Genomic DNA, 18,316 nt, shown 5'->3' with positions numbered 1-18,316 from the left:
GAGAGGCTGCGCAGATCTCTTCTCATGGCCAAGGGCTGGCCATGTTCGTGATTTCATTCACTGGAGGGGTTGCAGGCAGAGGGAGCACGGCTAGCCAAGAGGAGACATGGAGACTCCAGGCCACTCGCGTCACAGTGCCTTTGTTGAAGGGACACGGAGATTTATGACATCAGATACGCACTATGCAAAGAGGACGTCAACGGTCTCCTCTGGGCCTCAGCTTCCACCTCTGTCAAATGGGGATAAAGTCACTGTTGTGACTACCCATGGGGAAATGTGACAATACATATGAAAAAAAACCCGAGGAAACATAGGGCCCGGGTGCTAAATAAGGACTAGAATGTAAGGTTCACGGGGCAGGGCCAGTGTCTGTCTTGCCATGGATGGATCCTCAGCACAGCATGGGGTCCAGCACATAGTAGGTGCTCAAATATTACTTGTTAAATACTACTAACATGCACTATGTAGTTATGTTCCAAGCACCCTTCCAAGAAATTTTCCCTGTATGTACTCTTGATCTTTATAAGAAAAGGAGTGCTGTCACTATCATTCCTATCTCGAGATAAGGAAACTGAGGCACAGAGAGATTAAGTCACCTGCCCGAGGCCATGCAGCTATTCAGAGGTAGAACCGGGCTTTGAATGCAGGCGGTCTGTCTCCAGAGCCTGTGCTCTTACGCATGGCTCTGCTGTCCGATTGACTGACAAAAACGAGTGAATTAATGAATGTGGGTACTCATGAATGAGATTCGGGTTAGGACCTCTCAAACCTTTGCTTTGGAAACATGAGCTGAAGCTCCCAGGAAGAATTTATCTTTCACCTTAATCTATTGGCATGTTCTGGTATTTACAGAAGACACTTTGCAAATGCAACCGGTGTATCCAAAACTGGTCTCATCACCTTCCTCCAAACCTGCTCCTCCTCTTCCTCTCCTCGCAATTTCAGCTCATGCCATCACTGAGGACAGTTGCCCAAAATAGAAACTTTGAGTCCTTGCTGACTCCTTTCATTCTCTCACATAGGCAGTGAGTGTCTGGGCCAGCACCCCAAGTCATTCAGATGTCACTCCCGTCATCCTCTAAGTGTGTCACCTTGCCGATGTCCCCCTACACTTTCAGATTTCATGGAACATTTGCTCTCTTACCCTATCTCACTGTGATGGGATTAATGGCATGTCTTCTCTTCCATTTAAGCTATTGCTACAAAAACGATTCAACCAAAACTTTGTGGCTTAAAGCAACAACATTTTATTATTATTTCTCACAATTCCATGGGTTCACTGGGCTCAGCTAAAGTGTTCTCTCTCAAGGGTGTGTGTGTGTGTGTGTGGTTGCAGTCATGATGAATGAGATTGGAGTGATCTAGAGGTTTCTTTTTTCACATGTCTGGCCACTGACACTGGTTGTCAACTGGAATGTCATATGGGACTCTGGGCCAGAACACCTACACATGGCCTCTTAATACGCCCTAGGCACAACATGGCAGCTGGATTCCAAGAATAAATGACCCTAGAAACAGGAAGTGGAACCTACCAGTCTCTTAAGATTTGGGTCACTTCCATTGTATTCTATCAGTCAAGCAGTCACAGAATCCATATTCAAGGGGAGGACGTACAAAATCCCACATTTCAATGGGAAGCGTGTCAAAGCATCTGTGTGACATGTTTTAGAACCATTACACCTCCTAATCTCTCGGGGGACTCTTCGGAAGGGGAACCTCTTCAATTCCTCCTTCCACGTAACCTGCTTCTGCTGAATTCTGGATCTCTTTCAGCTCTCAACTCTCTCGAAGGCACTTTCTACCTTACTGGCAGTCCAAAGGTGGAACATAGCCCTTTTGTTCTTGATTTTCACCAAGGTCACGTGTCAAAACGTGGTAGACTTTTACTGACTCCTGGGTGAGAAGAGTTGCAATGCAATGTAGCTGTGTACAGATGACTGAACATCAGAGCGCTATTCTCAAGAGTCCTTCAGCCAGCCAGGCTCCTGGTTCTCCCTCCCGCCTTGGCTCCGCCGTCCCACCAGATTGCCAGACCCTCTCTCGGGTTGAACCTCACTCTCCTCTTCTCTTTCATCTCCCCCTCCAAAAGCCACTTCCTTTGTTACCCCAAACAATTAAGTCCTCTGCCCCCTCTCCTTCCCAGTGCATCCCAGCTGAATCAAGGGGGCCACTCTTTTCACGATCACAATGTCTTTTTAGCCAAGAGACAGGTTGAACACAGGCCGTTCTCTCCCCTAAGAGGAATTCAGTTGCTAGAAGCGTCCCCTTCTCCACTCTTGGAGTTGGAAGGGCCCTGTGAGATCCTCTAGCTCAGCGCCTTCCACACCATGTTCCTGGAGGCAGTGTCGTTTCTCACATCGGTCAAAGGTGTTCTGTAGAGGTGGTGTGTGGTCAAGTGTGTGTGGGAAATCTGGGTTCAAGGGAAACAGGCCTCCTCTGACTGCAGCACCATCAACTAGCACAGTCTGGCATCAAAGGAATGCTCTGATCACTTCTGTGCTGTATGATATCACTAGCCACGCATGTCTATCGAGCAATGTGGTTGGTGAGACTGAGGAACTGAATTTTAAATTTTGATTAATTTTAATTAACTTTAGTTTTAAAAAAATCACATGTAGCTAGTGGCTACTATATTGGACAGCATAGCCTCAGAGTCTTTAATATTCTAATAGGTGTTAAGTGGATTTTTCCAACATGTTTGGCCCAAGTTTGATCCCTTCCCACCTCCTATCCCCCCTCCATGCTGTGCTATTAACCCTTGATTTGCAGTTTGAGAAATGCTCCTCTCTGGTCCAATTCTCGTTTGACAGATGGGGAGACTGATCCCAGGGTTGGAAAGAGACTTTCCCCAGGTCACACAGCAAGTTAGACGCCCGGCCACGGCTCGAACTCAGGACCCATCTCTCACCTCATCCAGCTCTGCCTGTCCAGCCTTTTGTCAGCTCTTAGTAAGGCCTGAAGCCGGAAGGAAGGGCGACACCAGTGTTTTTAGGGCTCAGCTCTGTGGCAGGAACTTGCATATAAATGGATTCCTTTTATCCTCTCAATAACCCTGTGAGGTGGGAATTACACGGGGAAATATACACACGGGGAAACTGAGACTCAAAGAGAAGAAGAGATTTTCCCAAAGCTATATGCGTGGCCATGCTTGAAATTAGCAGAGCTGTGTCCAAAATGTACAATTGGCAGGAAAAAGGTGGGGAAATACGCCTCTGTAAACAACGAACGAAGAATCGGGGTTGGAGTACGAACACAAGGAACTGACCCAGGCCCAGAGAAAAATCAAGAGAAGCAGAGAAAATGTTTGCAAAAAAAAAAAAAAACAAATCTAAAAATGACCCCACCCCTCACTGCCCAGGGATGGCGGGCCTCTGGTTCTCCCACAGTTCTATGGGTCGTCTGGCAACCAATGTGGGGGGCGGGGGAGTGGAGACTAGGGTGAATGCTCTGGCTATTAGGGGCAGCCCTAACAAGTCGGCAAGTGGGAGAACCAATCAGATTCTCTCTTACATGGTATTTGGATTTACGAGGTGTAAAATTGTTTATAGCAGCCAAACCGGTAGAATGAGGGAACAAACAGTTGGGTTGCCTTGACTTAAACTTGCATAAATGCTGTAGCCACAGGCATGAGCAAATGAGTAATGGCTAGTTCCAAAGTTAGGATGACTTCAGAGTCCTCAACTGATAATGACTAATTAGGGACAATGGATGATATCGTGGCGTGTGGGTAGCAAGAACTTTATCATGGGAGATAGTCGAGACTTGTTGTCTGGGAATACGAGGGCTGGGGAAGGATTAGACCAGCTGACTGGCCTGGGAGGCATCACGTCCTCCACCGTCCACATTCCTCTTAGAGGAGCCACCTGCTCCCCCATTCTGAGATCTGCTCCCACAGTCCTGGGTCGTGGGCAGTAGTAGTTCCTGGACTGGGAGCGACTCCCCATCCCAGAGGGCCAATCAGGCTTAGTCTCCTAGAATTTAAGATTGAGACCCAGACACTAGTGTCTGGTGGGTGTCTGAGAGGACTGGCCTGGGGCAGCCAGGAGCACTGTGAAAGCTAGTGAAAGCAGAGAAAGGGAGAAAAAAAATAGGCGTGCAGACCAGATGGGCAGGGGTGGTGGCGGGTAATGTCATTTTATATTTTCTGGTTTTGCCTCTGGCCCCTTGGGAGCTCTGGCTGCAGTTTCTTGCACAAAGATCCTGCCGTTAACACCCCAACCCCCATTTATTTCTAAGTGAACTGAATGGTTTCTATCCTTGTAACTCAAGTGAGGTGTGTGTGCGTTTGTGTCGAGGTGCTGGAGAAGCGTATTCAATGTCGTGCCCGTGAGAACCTGTGTGGCTTGTCAAGATGTACTCTTGACGGTGGACAAGGCACTTTTCTCCGACCAGGATCTTTCCACTTGTGACCTGAGGGGTTGGAGGAGAAGAGGCTCTGTTTTGAAGGCCTGGTTTCTATTGCAGTGCTAAATGCCTCATAAAAACCATGCATTCAATGAGTCAGTCATTCATTCTACACATGTTTGTGGAATGCCTAATATGTGTTCTAGGCAACGGGGATGAAGCAGTAAATAAAACAGACACAAACAAAACTCTTTGTGTGAGATTAGCCACAGTTTCTCCTATCTGGAAAATGGGGAGGTTGGACATAATTCTCCTTGGAGTTCCTCGGGGCTGTAAGGGTTTGTGGTTCATTGAGCTGTCTTGTGAGTGCTTCTTGCTCATAAAACCTGAATCAGTACTTCCGGCTCCTAGAGGAAGCTGGGCAGGAGGCCTGGAACCCGAGAGGCAGGTGGGTGGGCAGTCATGGCTCCTGGACTCATGTTGCAGGCTCAGCTGGGCCTGCCAGCTGGCCTGGCCCCGGCCCCATTCCCAGCCACTGGGCTTCCCAAGCAGCTGGCCTTCACCTGTTACTGCTCAGCCCTCCCTATGTAGCTTGGGGACTATTCCAACCCGCCCAGTCTTCCTCCACTGTCCGCCCTTGACCTTTTGGTGTGGTAGAATCCTGGAATACCAGGCAGGGTTCAAATGCCAGCACAACCCCTTTCTGGCTGTGTGATCTCAGGCAAGCTTCTTATTCTCTCTGTGCTGCCTGTGTGTTTTTCTCTGCAAAACGAGTACAGTAGCATCTTACCTCATAGGTGCTGGGATAATAGATGGCAGGCACATCAAGGATTATTAGGCTCCAGTGGAGCAAAGGAGCTGTTCTGGGTTTATGGTAGGAGCCTCAAATTGTTCTTCTATGAAACGAGGAAAATAAAAATGGTGGAAGAGTAACGGGCCAGGCAAAACCCCCCCGCGTGTTCGAAGGCTCAGCTCCACCTCTGACAAGCTGGATGACCTTCAGTAAGTCTCTTTTCCCCTGGAGAAGACCCTTTCTTCCTCAAGAGCAAAACCTTGATGCTGTTTGTGCTCCTCACAGCACCCCTAGCCTGCAGGAGAGCCCAGCCCCAGGAGGTGGCTCCCGATGGGTCTGGAGCACGTGAGGTCTCACTCTTTTACCCAGTGAGTGGGTTAGGCAATTCTGACCAATGAGAAGTGAGGGGAAGTCTCCTGAGAGCTACTGGGAGGGTCTCTTCTCTCTTAAAAGGGGGACAAGAGAGAAGAAAGTTCCCTGATTGACCCTGGATGCCTTAGTTGACCCCTGAAACCACTGCAGCCCTTTGGGGACTGTGAGGGAGGGATGGGCCAAGGCATGAAGGAGGGAGCCCACAAAAAGGGAAAGAGCCTGGGTCCCGAAAGCCTGTGGAATCCTGGAAGTAAGAAACTAGAACTTACCAAGCCTAGAACTTTGGGGGGAGGGGAGGTTTTGTCACATTAACGTCTTTATCACTTAAGCGGCTTTTGGTTGGTGACAGAATCTTAACTAATAAATAGACTCTGCTGAGCCTCAGTTTTCTCACCCATAAGATGGAGATGATCTTTCCTACCTCACAATTGCTGTGAATATCAGAGGAGAGGACATGTGTGAAAAGCCCAGTGGCCTCTACTTGACAGAGGGCTCCCTCTTATCTTCCTTTGCCGTGTCTGGGACCAGGTGTCCCCGGGTAATGCGGCTGGCTCACTTCCTGCCACTCTTTGGCCCCAGCTCCCCACCATGCCTCCCAAGCTTGACTGGGTGTCCCCAGTGGGTCCAGCACGATGAGAGCCAAGACAAATTTCAACGTCGACCACACAGTGAGTCAAAGTAAGCCAAGGAACCAGAGGCATGTGGTGGCTACGGGCCTAGGCTCCGAAGCAGCCAGACCTTGGGTCTGAGTCACCGCGAGAAGTGTGTCACCGGACGGCTACCTTGAGGTCTTTATGACTCAGCCCTTTAGTCTGTGAACTGGGACTAACAATGGCACCTGTGTCGCAAACCTGCTGCGATTGAATGAGCACATGCAGTCATGTGCCCGGCACCCATCGGGGCTCAGAAATGGCAGTTCCCCTGTCCTCGAAGCCCCAGAGTCCAAGTTCTTAAAAACCTGTGACCAGGGGTCATCTCGTCTAGCTTTTATTTTTTATTTTCTGGAATGCAATATCTTCAGATAAAATCTTGCACGAAGGAACAACCTAAATGCCTGTCGACAGATTGATGGATAAGCAAATCGTGGGGTATCCGTGCAACAGAATACCACTCAGCATTAAAAGGGAATGAACCACTGATAAATGTGTGGACATAGATGACTCTCAAAAGAATTGTGCTGGTTGAAAGAAGCTAGACGAAGAAAGAGTACGTATTGTATGACTCCATTTACGTAGAATTCTAGAAAATGCACACTGGCGTGCAGCAAGAGAGAGAGAGAGCAGATCGGTGGTTCCTGGGTAGCGGGAGGAATTTTAAAAGGGGGTATGAGGATAGTTTTGAGGGTGACAGATATGTTCACTATCTTGATTGTGTTGGTTTCATGAGCATATATACATCAACAATTATCAAATTGTATGCTTTAAATATGTCTGTTTATTATATGTCAGTTTCCCCTCAGTAAAGCTAAAAATAAAACAAAAAAATCTCACACGAAAGTCCAATGTATAAAAGTTAAAAGCGAAGGGCAGAGTTGCTCTGGGTGGCGGGGTAAGGGTTAGAGTACCAGGTCATGCCCGCGGCCTCTCCCCACCCCCGAGGAACATCCACTGCGTGCTTGGCCCACACTGAGCACATTCTGAGAAACCACAGATGCTTCCGAGAAAGGGGAAGGGCCTGCCTAAAGTCATATAAGCCGAATGGAGTGGAGCCAGGGACAGAAGCCGGGTTTCCTTTCTGCGTGGCCAGAATTCTTTCCTACAGGTACTGCGGGTCGAGCAGGTGTCCATCAAGGACCTCAAGGATGGTCCAACAGCACCATCGCCAACGGGTCTGCGGTTCTATTCTGTGCTGCATTTTCCTTGGGCGAGGCTTCGAGACGAGCGCAGAAGTAAACAGGCTCCGATCTTGTGTCCTCAAGGAGCTCTCAGTCTAACTGGGAGCAAGAAAGAATCAGAGACATAAAATGTTCAGGATGCCTTGAGTGTAAAATGCCTGGGCTAGAGTACTGTTGACAACCAACCAAGAGGGCTGCAGGTGTAGAAGAAGCAGTTTCTTCAGCAGCCAGGGAAGAAGGAACGAGGAGCAGCACTTGGTGACAACGGTAGCAGGTGGCTATCGTTTACGCCCAGGACACGACTTAAGCAGGATGCCAGTCCCCTCCAGCTAACGTTCCTTATTTCCCAGTAGGGGAAGGGACTAAACCAGAACCAGAGGCCAGGCGTCCTGACGCCAAATTCTAGTCACCTTCCAAAGCTGCCATTCAGTAAGACTGGGCAATAGTGGTCTTCACTGCTGGAGCCTGGCATTCGGCTTGGTAAGACAGGCTATGGGGGCTGGGCATCGGCTGGGTGCTGGACAGTGAGACCAGGGCAGGGCGAGGGCAGAGGCTGAGAGGGAGGAGGACAGCTAACCCATCCTGGCCTCTCCGGCTGATGCCGGGTCAGGTGATGACAGATTTCCTCCCCACTGAGTCCTCTGGAATGCTTGGAACTCAGTGGTGACAGTCCAGAAGTTTCTCTTCGCCAGGAGGGCCTTGTTGTAGAGGGAATGCTCTCGATAAGGACCCAGAGCTTTGACCTGTTCCCCTGACCTTCCCCCTCCTTTCCCGGGGACTTCATGTACGCCGAGGGTGGAAACAGCCACTCAGGGACGCTTGGCCCACCCTGGTCAGCCTGCCCACTTCCTGTCCCAGTTCCTGCACTGGGATTAAGAAAAACAACGATTTCTTACATTCGGACAGCTCTTCGCAGTACACAAAGAATGCTCACATACATTCCCTCACTAAAAACGCTTTCCCCCAACCTTCACAATTCAGATGAGAATAATTATCCCCATTTTACAGGGAAGGAAACTGAGGCTCAGAGGGATGCATGGTTTACCTCGGCCACAGAATGAGTAAGTGTGCAGAATTTGTTCAAAAACCCAAGTCTCTCGGAGACATTGAAACTGGGATTGAATTCCAGCTTCACTGCTAACTTTTGCTGCATTTTCCATGGACTAGTTAGTTCACCCCTCTGGGTTTCGGTTTCCTTATCTGTAAAAGGGGGTAATAATAGTAACCACCCATCAGGGTGAGCTTGAAACGAGATGATCACACATAAAGTACTTGGCACACGGTGGGCAGAAAGCACTCAATAAGGACAGCGGCTGTTTTATCGCAGGCCCTGGGGGCGAGACTGTATCTATCCTGCAGCTTGGCCTCATCCTGTCGCCTCCCTGGCTGCTGGGAGGATCAAATGAGATGGCAGGTGGCAAAGGGCAGAAAGTGTGAGGAGTTATCTCTGCTGCGGTATGAACGGCCACACAAGACTTCAATTGTCTGAAGTAAGGCTGCTCCTTAAATTTCAGGTCTCCTCTGGACAGAGGTGAACTAAGAAAATCCTAAAGCATCCTCAGGCTTGTTAGTCCAAACTTCTAGTTTCATAGGGAGGACACTGAGGCCCAGAGAGGAGCAGAGACTTGCTCAAGCTCACTCAGCAAGGCAGGGCGGAGGCTGACCCAGAACGCTTCCTCCTAGGCCATGTGAACCTTCCATCCCCATCCCCTGGAAGGGGACTGATCCAGAGAGAGCTGGAATTGTCCATGTTTAAGAGCAAGTCCAGGATGGAAAAGTCATGTCTTAGCAGGCGCAGCCAGTGGAAAGATGAATACATGAGTCATGAGTCAACAGAACAGTGTGGTTTTTCCACAGCTATCTTTACCAGCGGTCATGGAACTGTGGCATATACTTTGTTGTAGGATAAAGCAGCGGTCCCCAACCTTTCTGGCCCCAGGGACTGGTGCTCCTATGAGACTCTAATGCCTGATGATCTGAGGTGGAGCTGAGGCGGTGATGCTAGCGCTGGGGGGCGGCTGCAGATGAAGCTTCACTTGCTTGCCAGCTGCTCACCTCCTGCTGTGCTGCCTGGTTCCTAATAGTCCACGGACCAGTACCAGTCATTGGCCCAGGGGTTGGGGACCCCTGGGATAAAGGACCGAAAGCTGTCAAGGGCCTGTTCTTTCTCTCCTGGAGCTTGGGCCCAGCTCTGACCTTTGAGAGGAACATGGTCAGACTAGACAGGTCTGGAGAAGGAGATAAGGAAGATGAGAGCACTTCCTGTGAGGCACTGGGCTCTTTGATTTGCATGGATCAGAAAATCCAGTTCAAACTGGCTTACGCAATAGGAGGAATTAACTACCTCATGTATATAGAAGGTCAGAGATGGATCCTCAGGTGTGGTCTGGTCCAGCAGCTCAAGTGACTTCACCACAGTGGTGGTTTAAGACTAGCCCACAAATTCTTTGACACTCCCTCCAAAGGAAGCCTAATTCTCCTCCCTCTGATGTGGGCTGGACTTAGCGTCTGACTTCAGAGCCTACTCCAAACCCTTCTCGTGCTTCCGGAGAATAAAAAAAAGTGGAAATGACAATATGCCACTTCAGAGACTAGGTCCTAAGAGCCACTGTTGGTTCTCTCTCCCTCTGTCTCTCTCTTTCTCAGCACCTGTCCTGGTGAACGCCATCAGCCATGGAGAGGCCCGCTTGGTTAGGAACTGAGGCCTCTCGCCAACAACCATTGTGAGTAAGCCATCTTGGAAGTGGACCCTCCAGCCTGCAGATGAGTGCATCCATAACCAACTTCTTCCTATAAACTCATGAGCCAGAACACCCATCTAGGCCTCTTCCAATTCCTCATCCTCACCGGCGTGAGGTAATAAACATTTGTTGTTTTGAGCTATTAAGTTTGGAGCAATTTGTTACACAATAGGTAATGAATAAAAAACACAGACTAGGTCCTATTTCTCCCTGAAGTCCATGAGCTCTGCCTTCCTCTGTGTGCTGGCTTCGCCCTCCAAAGGAATCCTCTTTTGTCAGTGAGAGCTGCTGCACTTCTAGCTCTCACATCCCCTCAACGCGGGTCCAGAGACACAGAGTAGCTCTCCGAGTTGCTTCTTACAGAAGCGAGCCACAGCTTTTCTTCCCTAAAAGCCAGACTGACTTCTCCTCAGTCACTGGCTCTCACTGAAGAAGTGTCCATTTTTGGTGACTGGAGAGATGGGATGATGTGTGACTTGGCCTAAGCCATCTTAGCCCACCTGGAGCTGGGGCGGCTACCACTCTACCGAGCCGCATGGGGTTCCAATTGAATGAAACATGGCTCTAATGGGGGACAGAGGCTGGAAGCCACAATGACAGGTAGTGGTGGTAGAATGCTCAGGAACAGGAAATTTCCCAAGGGCCTGAGAGCATCCTCTAGAGTGTAATGATAAAGTGGCTTAGAGGGTGAGGTGTGGGCTCTGGAGTCGGACACGATCCAAATCCTGAGTCTATTGCTCACCAGCTTACTCAAACTCTCTGTGCCCTGGTTTGTCTATAAAATGGGGATAGAATGCCTAGGAACAAAAGCAGAAGAATAAAATGAGGTGCAGTAAAGGCTTAATAAATTCTATCAGAGAGAAAAACCTACTCAAACATATCAAATAAAAGGAGGTATAAATGATCACATTTATCCATTTAGGTTCATTTGTGTAACTCCATTTGCATAGGAGGCGTTTTTGTGTTGGTTTTTTGTTTTTAATTAAAATTCTTAACCTTACCAAAAAAAAAAAATCTTATTATTCATTCATAATCTTCACTAGGGACCCACTGCTGCTCAATTATCTCTTTCCCTGGCTAGACCAAGAGGCACCCACAGGAACTCTTGTCATGTCTTCATCTTGGTAACCCCAGTGCTTGGCATACAGGTGAGATGTAGACACTGAGCTGACCTGAGCTGAATGAATTGTGGTTCCAAGGGGCAGAGCTAAGATCAAGGTCAGTTGTGTGGAAAGTTCTAGGACGCAGAATTCGATTTGCTCTAAAGGAGAAGTTTCAGATAATAAGAGTAGAGCCCTCCATAAGTAGAAAATAAAATAAAAGAAGAATTTATTGAAGACTTATTAGGTACTGGGTCTGGGACTAAGCTTGTTTACAGGTCCTGTCCTGTTTAATCCTACCAGCCCTATGAGGTAAATACTATTATTGACCCCATTTCACAGGTGAGGAAACTGATGCACAAAATTGGGTTTGTTCATTCACTTGCTCACTAAATGAGTGCCTCTCCTGTGCCAGGCCCTGGAGATTCGCCCGTAAACAAAGTAGACAAGAGTTTGAGTCACCAGCTGAGCAAGGAGCAAAGCTGAGACATGTGAACCCAGCTAGGTTTGTCCTCAGAGCCCACAGGAATGACTGGTGCGTGGATTCCTTCCATAATAGAATCTTCATAAAGTAGTGTGTTTCCTGTCACTGAAGGTGTGTAAGTGAGAACTAAGAGAGCTGGGCGTAGCTGTGAAGGAATTCCAACTTGGGATGAACTGGGAGCAGTGGACTGTAGGGTCCCATAACTGTTCTTTAAGCTCTGGAATTCTCCAGAAAGCCTCTGACAACTGGAGCCTCTTGCTGCCAGGAAAAAAGACAGGGATGGAGGGCAAGGGAAAGAGGAAGAAAAAGGGGGAGCGGGAGTAGAATTGAGTTCTAAGGTGGCTCCAGGGGTAGGCGCCCAGGAGCAGGGTGCCACCTAGTGGAAGAACATGAGAATACTGCCGAAACAGGAGAGACTGAGAGACAAAATGGAGCAGAGATGGATGGAGAAATTGACAGACAGGTGAGTGTGACGTTTGGCGTTCCAGAGCTTACGGTGAGTAATAACACTATATGTAATGTAAGACATGTACATTATAATGTGTAATGTAAGATACTTCCCCCGCTCCACTTGAACCTCTCTGAAATCACAGTATGTTTTACAACGAGCAGGATGCAGTGCATCCTCCAATTGCCGGCCTCCACGATTTGATGAAACATGGTCCTAACTCCCATTGATGGAGCCCTCATGACGTGCCAGGCATGAGCTAAGCCCTCTATATGCATTACCTTCTTGAATCCATGCCAAATTTACAGAAGATGAAACTGAGGCCGAGGGAGGTAATGTCACTTGCCCGGTCTCAACAGTACGTTTGTGGTTAAGAAGATATCTGCAGAACATTGTTCTTGTCCATTGTTGCAGTGCACTGCTCCCATACCTTGTCCCCAGTTACACGGTTTTGTTTTATCACTACCGATTATCCCTCTGCTCCCCCGGCCCCTTCCCTGCCATATGCCATGAACTCCATTGGGGCTACATTTGGTTCAACAAGATGTGACTACTGGTTTGACCCTTGAGCTGGACCCGGGCAGTTAGAGGCTCCCCACTCCCCCCCCCCCCCCAGTGCTTTGGAATATGTAGTCCGCTTGCCTTCCCTGCTCTGAGAAGCTGCCCCAAGGATACGGCCTTGAGATAAAAATGTTATCTCGACTGGGTACATGACTGACCTCAGTTAAGGCCTCTTGGGTACATGACCGAACTCAGTTAAGTCCTCTACATGGAACCTTTAAGATTTGGCAGATGTGTATGGAAACCTACTCATCTTTAGGCTGCCAAGACAAACGTCTAAGTTCCTTTGCTTATTAAGAGTGCCACTTACCAGTCTGAAGTGGTCCGTTTTTACTTTGGTCTCTCTCTGGGGGCCAGTTTCAGATTATACCTGGGAAGCTCCTGAGCAGGTTGCAACCCAGTATCATCTCATTTAATCCTCCCTGAAACTCTATGAGGTGGGTACCATTATTATCATTTTACCCAGAGGCAAGTTTAAATAGAGAGGTATCTAAAAAATTTTTTTAAATACCTAGGTAAGAAATACACGAAAAAGAACTGTAGCTGTGTTTCAATGTTGGTATGGGGTAATGTCATTTCCACATTTCCTGGTTATAGAAAACATTTAAAACGTATTCTACAATATGTTCATGATATGCCCAATGAAAAAAAGAATAGTAAACATGTATACATGGTATGGCCCTGATATTCATAGCTACATATGTACTTATAAATATATAGGAACAAACCCAGTTTGTTCCATATACTAGAGGGGTACTCAGTGTGGGTCAGGTGTTGTCAAGTAGAGTACGAGACTTAGGACAGGTGTCCTTGGTTATATTTGGATGATGGGCTTGCCAACCACTTTTTTCTCTACATTTTTGTTACCCAAATTCTCTAAAAGTGAGCATGCAATTTTTTTTTTTAATAATTAGAAAATATTTTAAATACATTTATAAGTCCAAAAAAGGATTTGGACACCAGGAGACAGGAAGGGACATTCCAAGCAGAGAACAGGAAAAGCAAAGGAGTGGAAGTGAAGATCACCAGATGTCAGGCCTGCAGCAGCCTCGAGCACCTGGCAGATGCTAAGCAAATCCTGGCTGCAGGATGTCCCGCCACTCTGGGTGGGTCCAAGCCTCCACGCTTAAAATGCCAGAAGAGTCTCTAACTGGTTGTACTTGAAAGAACAGATGTCAGACTTTTGGATTTACAAAACCATCCTTTTCACATTACCAACATCCACTAAAGGTTACTTCTGCTCCTGCTTCAGAGGCACCTGGCTCATCTCACTTGGTGTTTCCTTTCATTACAACGGAATTAAAGTTGGGTGACTTTAACACCCCCTGGCTGAGGCAGTGTGATGGAGTGGAAAGTACCTGGGGGAGCCATGTCTTTCCTGCGGTGTGTGGGTGGGCAGTCAGTTCCTCTCTGTAGAAGACAAGGGCTAGGCTAGATCAACAATTTCGGTTGTGGATCCCTTTATTCAAATAGAATCAATCCAACAGGAAAGCTCAAAGTTAAAAAAAAAAAAAGTATGTGTGTGTGTTTCTATCATACATAAACCTCAAAGCAGAGTCAATCACTTGCAAGGCCTACCTTTATCATTTCTCAGTCCTTCAACAAAAGTAGGTAGCACTAGTGGCCCCATCTTAGAAAATTTGAAGCATAACTCTCTCCACTTAAGACAGTTTAAAAACTGGTGGATCAGATGATCTGTAAGGTAGCAACTTTCTATTTTGTTGACCAAATCACATTAGAATACATTTTTCTAATACATGCACACAGATGCACACACTTCACGAAATGATACTTCACCTGCTTTATGTGATTAACTCAAATTTACCATTTCATTTTTTTCTTTTAATGCCAGTTGCGACCCATTAAATTTTACAATTCCCTACTGGGGTCTCAACCTGCAGTCTCCAAAACACTTCCTTAAGGTAGCTTCTAGCTGACGAGCTGAGGAATGCCCCATCTGGTGAAAGGTACCCACAGCTCTGCACATATGGCGCCACTCTTGCGAATCAGCACACCGAGTCCTCCTCCTCACGCACCTAAAATAAAAGGGCATCTTGGCAAAAAAAAAAAAAACCCTCATGATACAAAAGCCTGCTGACTTGCTACAGATTGACAAATATGAAAGTTTTTTGCCGAGACCTTCAGAAAAACCTGAAGATTTTTGTGATCCAATCAATTCATCTTTCCTCTGAAAGCAGATTTGTGTGGAAGATCAATTAGAAGCACAGCAATAGAGTTCCTGAGTTAAAAGGCAATCAATGTCTGGTACGAGCTAAGATGGGTCTTGCCAGTGAAATATACTACAAATAAGCTTTCAGAAGGCAAAATATACTTTTGGACTCTTGGAGCTCATCTTTCAGGATGGAGCAGAGCTGGAATCTCAAAATATAAATGCCATGCAATTTTCAAGTGCTAAACTTGGATATCAAAGTATTAAGCTACATCCTAAACCCCAAGGCTCTTCTAATAGCCAAACACAGTTGGGCAGTGTTTCTGTATTTATCATCTTATGTGTTTGCTATAATACCAGATCTGTATACTGAGAAAAAATAATGGGTTATCAGATGGTAGGACAGGTAATATTCACTAGACCTTCAGGTGTTTGTTACCTTAGGCCGCACTCTCCCTGAGCCTCCTGAGCCTCTTTATAAAATGGAAACAGATTTTTGCTTGGCCAGTACCCCAGCCCCAACCTCCAAAATGGGTTATGACTACAAAGCACTTTACAAACACATTATCAGCTCTACTCTACAGAGACTCTGAGAGCCACAAACATAAACCTACAGACACAATTTCAGAAATATTCTCATGTAGACACAAATTAGCTTAAAATGGCATTATGGTATATCGGCACATAAAAAGATGCTCAACATCCTTAGCTGTCAGGGACATGCAAATCAAACCACAATGAAATCCTGTCACACCCACTAGGAGGATGGTTATAATCAAAATGACACATTGCTGGTGAGCATGTGATGCTGCAGCTGCCGTAAGGAAAAGTCGAGTTACCATGTGACTCGGCAATTCCGCTCTTAGGTTATGTACCTGAGAAAACATGTCCGCAGAAACGCGTATGCAAGTGTTCATAGCTGCTTTATTCCTAACAGCCAGGAAGTGCAAGCAGCCCAAATGTCAAATGATTAATGGATAAACAAAATGTGATATACCTACACAAGGGAATACTATGCAGCAATAAAAAGAAATGAAGTACCATGGTTGAACCTCGAACACATTACTCCTAAACACTGGTAGTGATGATGGTTCATAACCTTGTGAATATACTAAATGCCACTGAGTTGCACTTTTAAAAGCGAATTTTATGGTGTTATAACTAAAAAAAGAGAAAAAGAAAAATTGCATTGAATAGAAATTGATTAAAACCCTTTTTAGAAGTCTAAACTAAAATTTGCCATTATTACTAGAATACATGGCATGGTACTAAGAAAATCAAACTTCTCTGTGCTATCATTGTTTTATATGTATTAACACATTTAAATCTTCAAAAACGACTCTGAGGTAGATTCCATCACTTCCTATAGAGGAAATGATACCACTTAGAGGTCAAGTAACTTGACCAAGGTTACACAATAGAAAGCCGTGGTAGAAATCCTGGTCTACTAAACTATGCTCTGTCCATTCCAAATTGTTTGCACGTTTGTATCTCCAATACGCAAATACTCCTTGAGGGCAGCAATCATCACACCTGTTCATTTTCTTTTACCTCAAACCCTGGGAGCACCTAGCAAGTTGCAGAGGCGATGACAATCAATCACTTATGTATTCGCCCATTCATCAAAAAGTTCTGCTTCCTCTGTGTACCAGGCACTAGAGACAATCCAGAACAAGATCATGTTCCGAGGAACCAAAAAGATCACCTCATGTAGTAATAATTGCTATACAATAAAATTAAGGAGTTAGGGAAGTCTGAGGAAAACCAAGAAAATAAGCAGATTAGAAGGTGGCACCTTCCAGGAAGGGGAAACAGAAGAAACCAAGGCCCTGGGAGGAATCAGTTCCGATGGGTTAAAGGAAGAGCAAGGTGGCTGCTATGGCTTGAGCAGATTGAGAAAAGATGAAGTTGCCAAAGCAGCTTCATCAAAATGCTGCTGGGTCTTGCGGGTCATAGGAAGAAATTTAGATTTTACTCTGAGGCAGAAAGCAATCCAGGAGTTTTGAGCTATAACCATGATCTGACTCAGGCTGTGGAGAGTGGAGTGGCTTGTGTGTGTTGGAGGGTGGACAATACTGCTGCTGGCGGTGCTGACTCAATGTTGAGGACATGAGGGTGACAGGCACTGAAATGAGACAAGGGTACAATCGGAAGATGGTCCTAAAACACCCTATTTTGGACATGCTCAATTCGGTACGCATTTCAGATGTCTGAATGCAGTAATCAAGTAGGTAGCTGGCTAGAGGCCTAGGTCAGGTGTAAGTTTAGACTGGAAAGAAATCTGACACATCAAAAAGATGCCATTTAAAGTCAAGGGACTAGAGATTAAATGTAGGGAAAGCCACCAAGGACAAAGAAAGACACACTCCATCACTTCATGCTTGAAAGAATCCACTTGAGATAAAAGGAACAGCTAGCAAGGCAGGAACACACTGCTGCTGCATCTAAAAGGCAAATCAGCATTGCCTCCTGGAGCCCAAGTGAAGAAAATGTTTCAGCAAGGAGACATCGGAGCCAAATCCTGCCCCCAGGGCTGCTACCATAAGGATCAGGAATTAATCATTCGCTTTGGCAAAATAGAGGTTACTGCTCACCTTAACAAGAGCAGCTCAGTCAAGTGAAGGGATAAAAGCCTCTTGAATAAATGGGACAAGTAAACGAGTGGATTGGCTAGATGTATTCAAGTAGCCCAGGGATGTTTATTGGTTTGTTCATATTGGAAGGGATTAAGTCAGCAACAACCATCTTAAAAACTGGATGTTCTGTGCTTTCCCATCACATTATTATAAAATTGAAAAAGTCCCACGAAAGATCCTTGAAAACTCTTAGGTTGCTGCACACACACGAGATTCTATTACTCATCACTAGATGTAAAGTTCAGCCCTTACAGAAATGGCTTCCTTAACTTTTGCCTTATTGCAACTCACTCTAAAAATCAATCTGTAAAAACAGCCCTTTTCTGTTCTTGTCCTTTAGGTTTAAAAACAACAAAAACCCTAAGTTTTCCTGAAATTAAGATGTATAGCCATTTCCTTTCTTTTTGCTTCAACTGCCAGAAACTATAATCAAATTTACGTCCATGTGTCAACCTGCTGAGCTTAGATTCGTGGTGCCCAAAACTCCTTTTTCCATGCTTTTTTACTTTATATGTTATCAACTCCAAGTTTCCTCAAATTACTTTGCTCTGCTAAATCTTAAATCCAAAAATGACTTGATTGTGGATAGTTGAATATCACACACACACCCACACCCACTGAGGGGGAAGCTGCTTGTGCGTTAGCCTTTACTCCCTGGAATGTGCCAGGCTCTTCCTGCCTCAGAGTGTTACAGATACTGTTTGCTCTGTCTGGAATTCTTTACCCACACCTGGCTGACTCGCCTTGCCCATTTTGTATGTTCCAATTGCACTATGCACCATCCCTTCACAGCACTTACCACATTAATTATTAAAATAAAGATGGTGAAATAA

Source organism: Rousettus aegyptiacus, unplaced genomic scaffold (genome assembly GCF_014176215.1).
Source record: "Rousettus aegyptiacus isolate mRouAeg1 unplaced genomic scaffold, mRouAeg1.p scaffold_m13_p_1, whole genome shotgun sequence".
In the NCBI taxonomy this organism is placed as follows: Eukaryota; Metazoa; Chordata; class Mammalia; order Chiroptera; family Pteropodidae; genus Rousettus; species Rousettus aegyptiacus.
Note: the sequence above shows the minus strand (reverse complement) of the source record.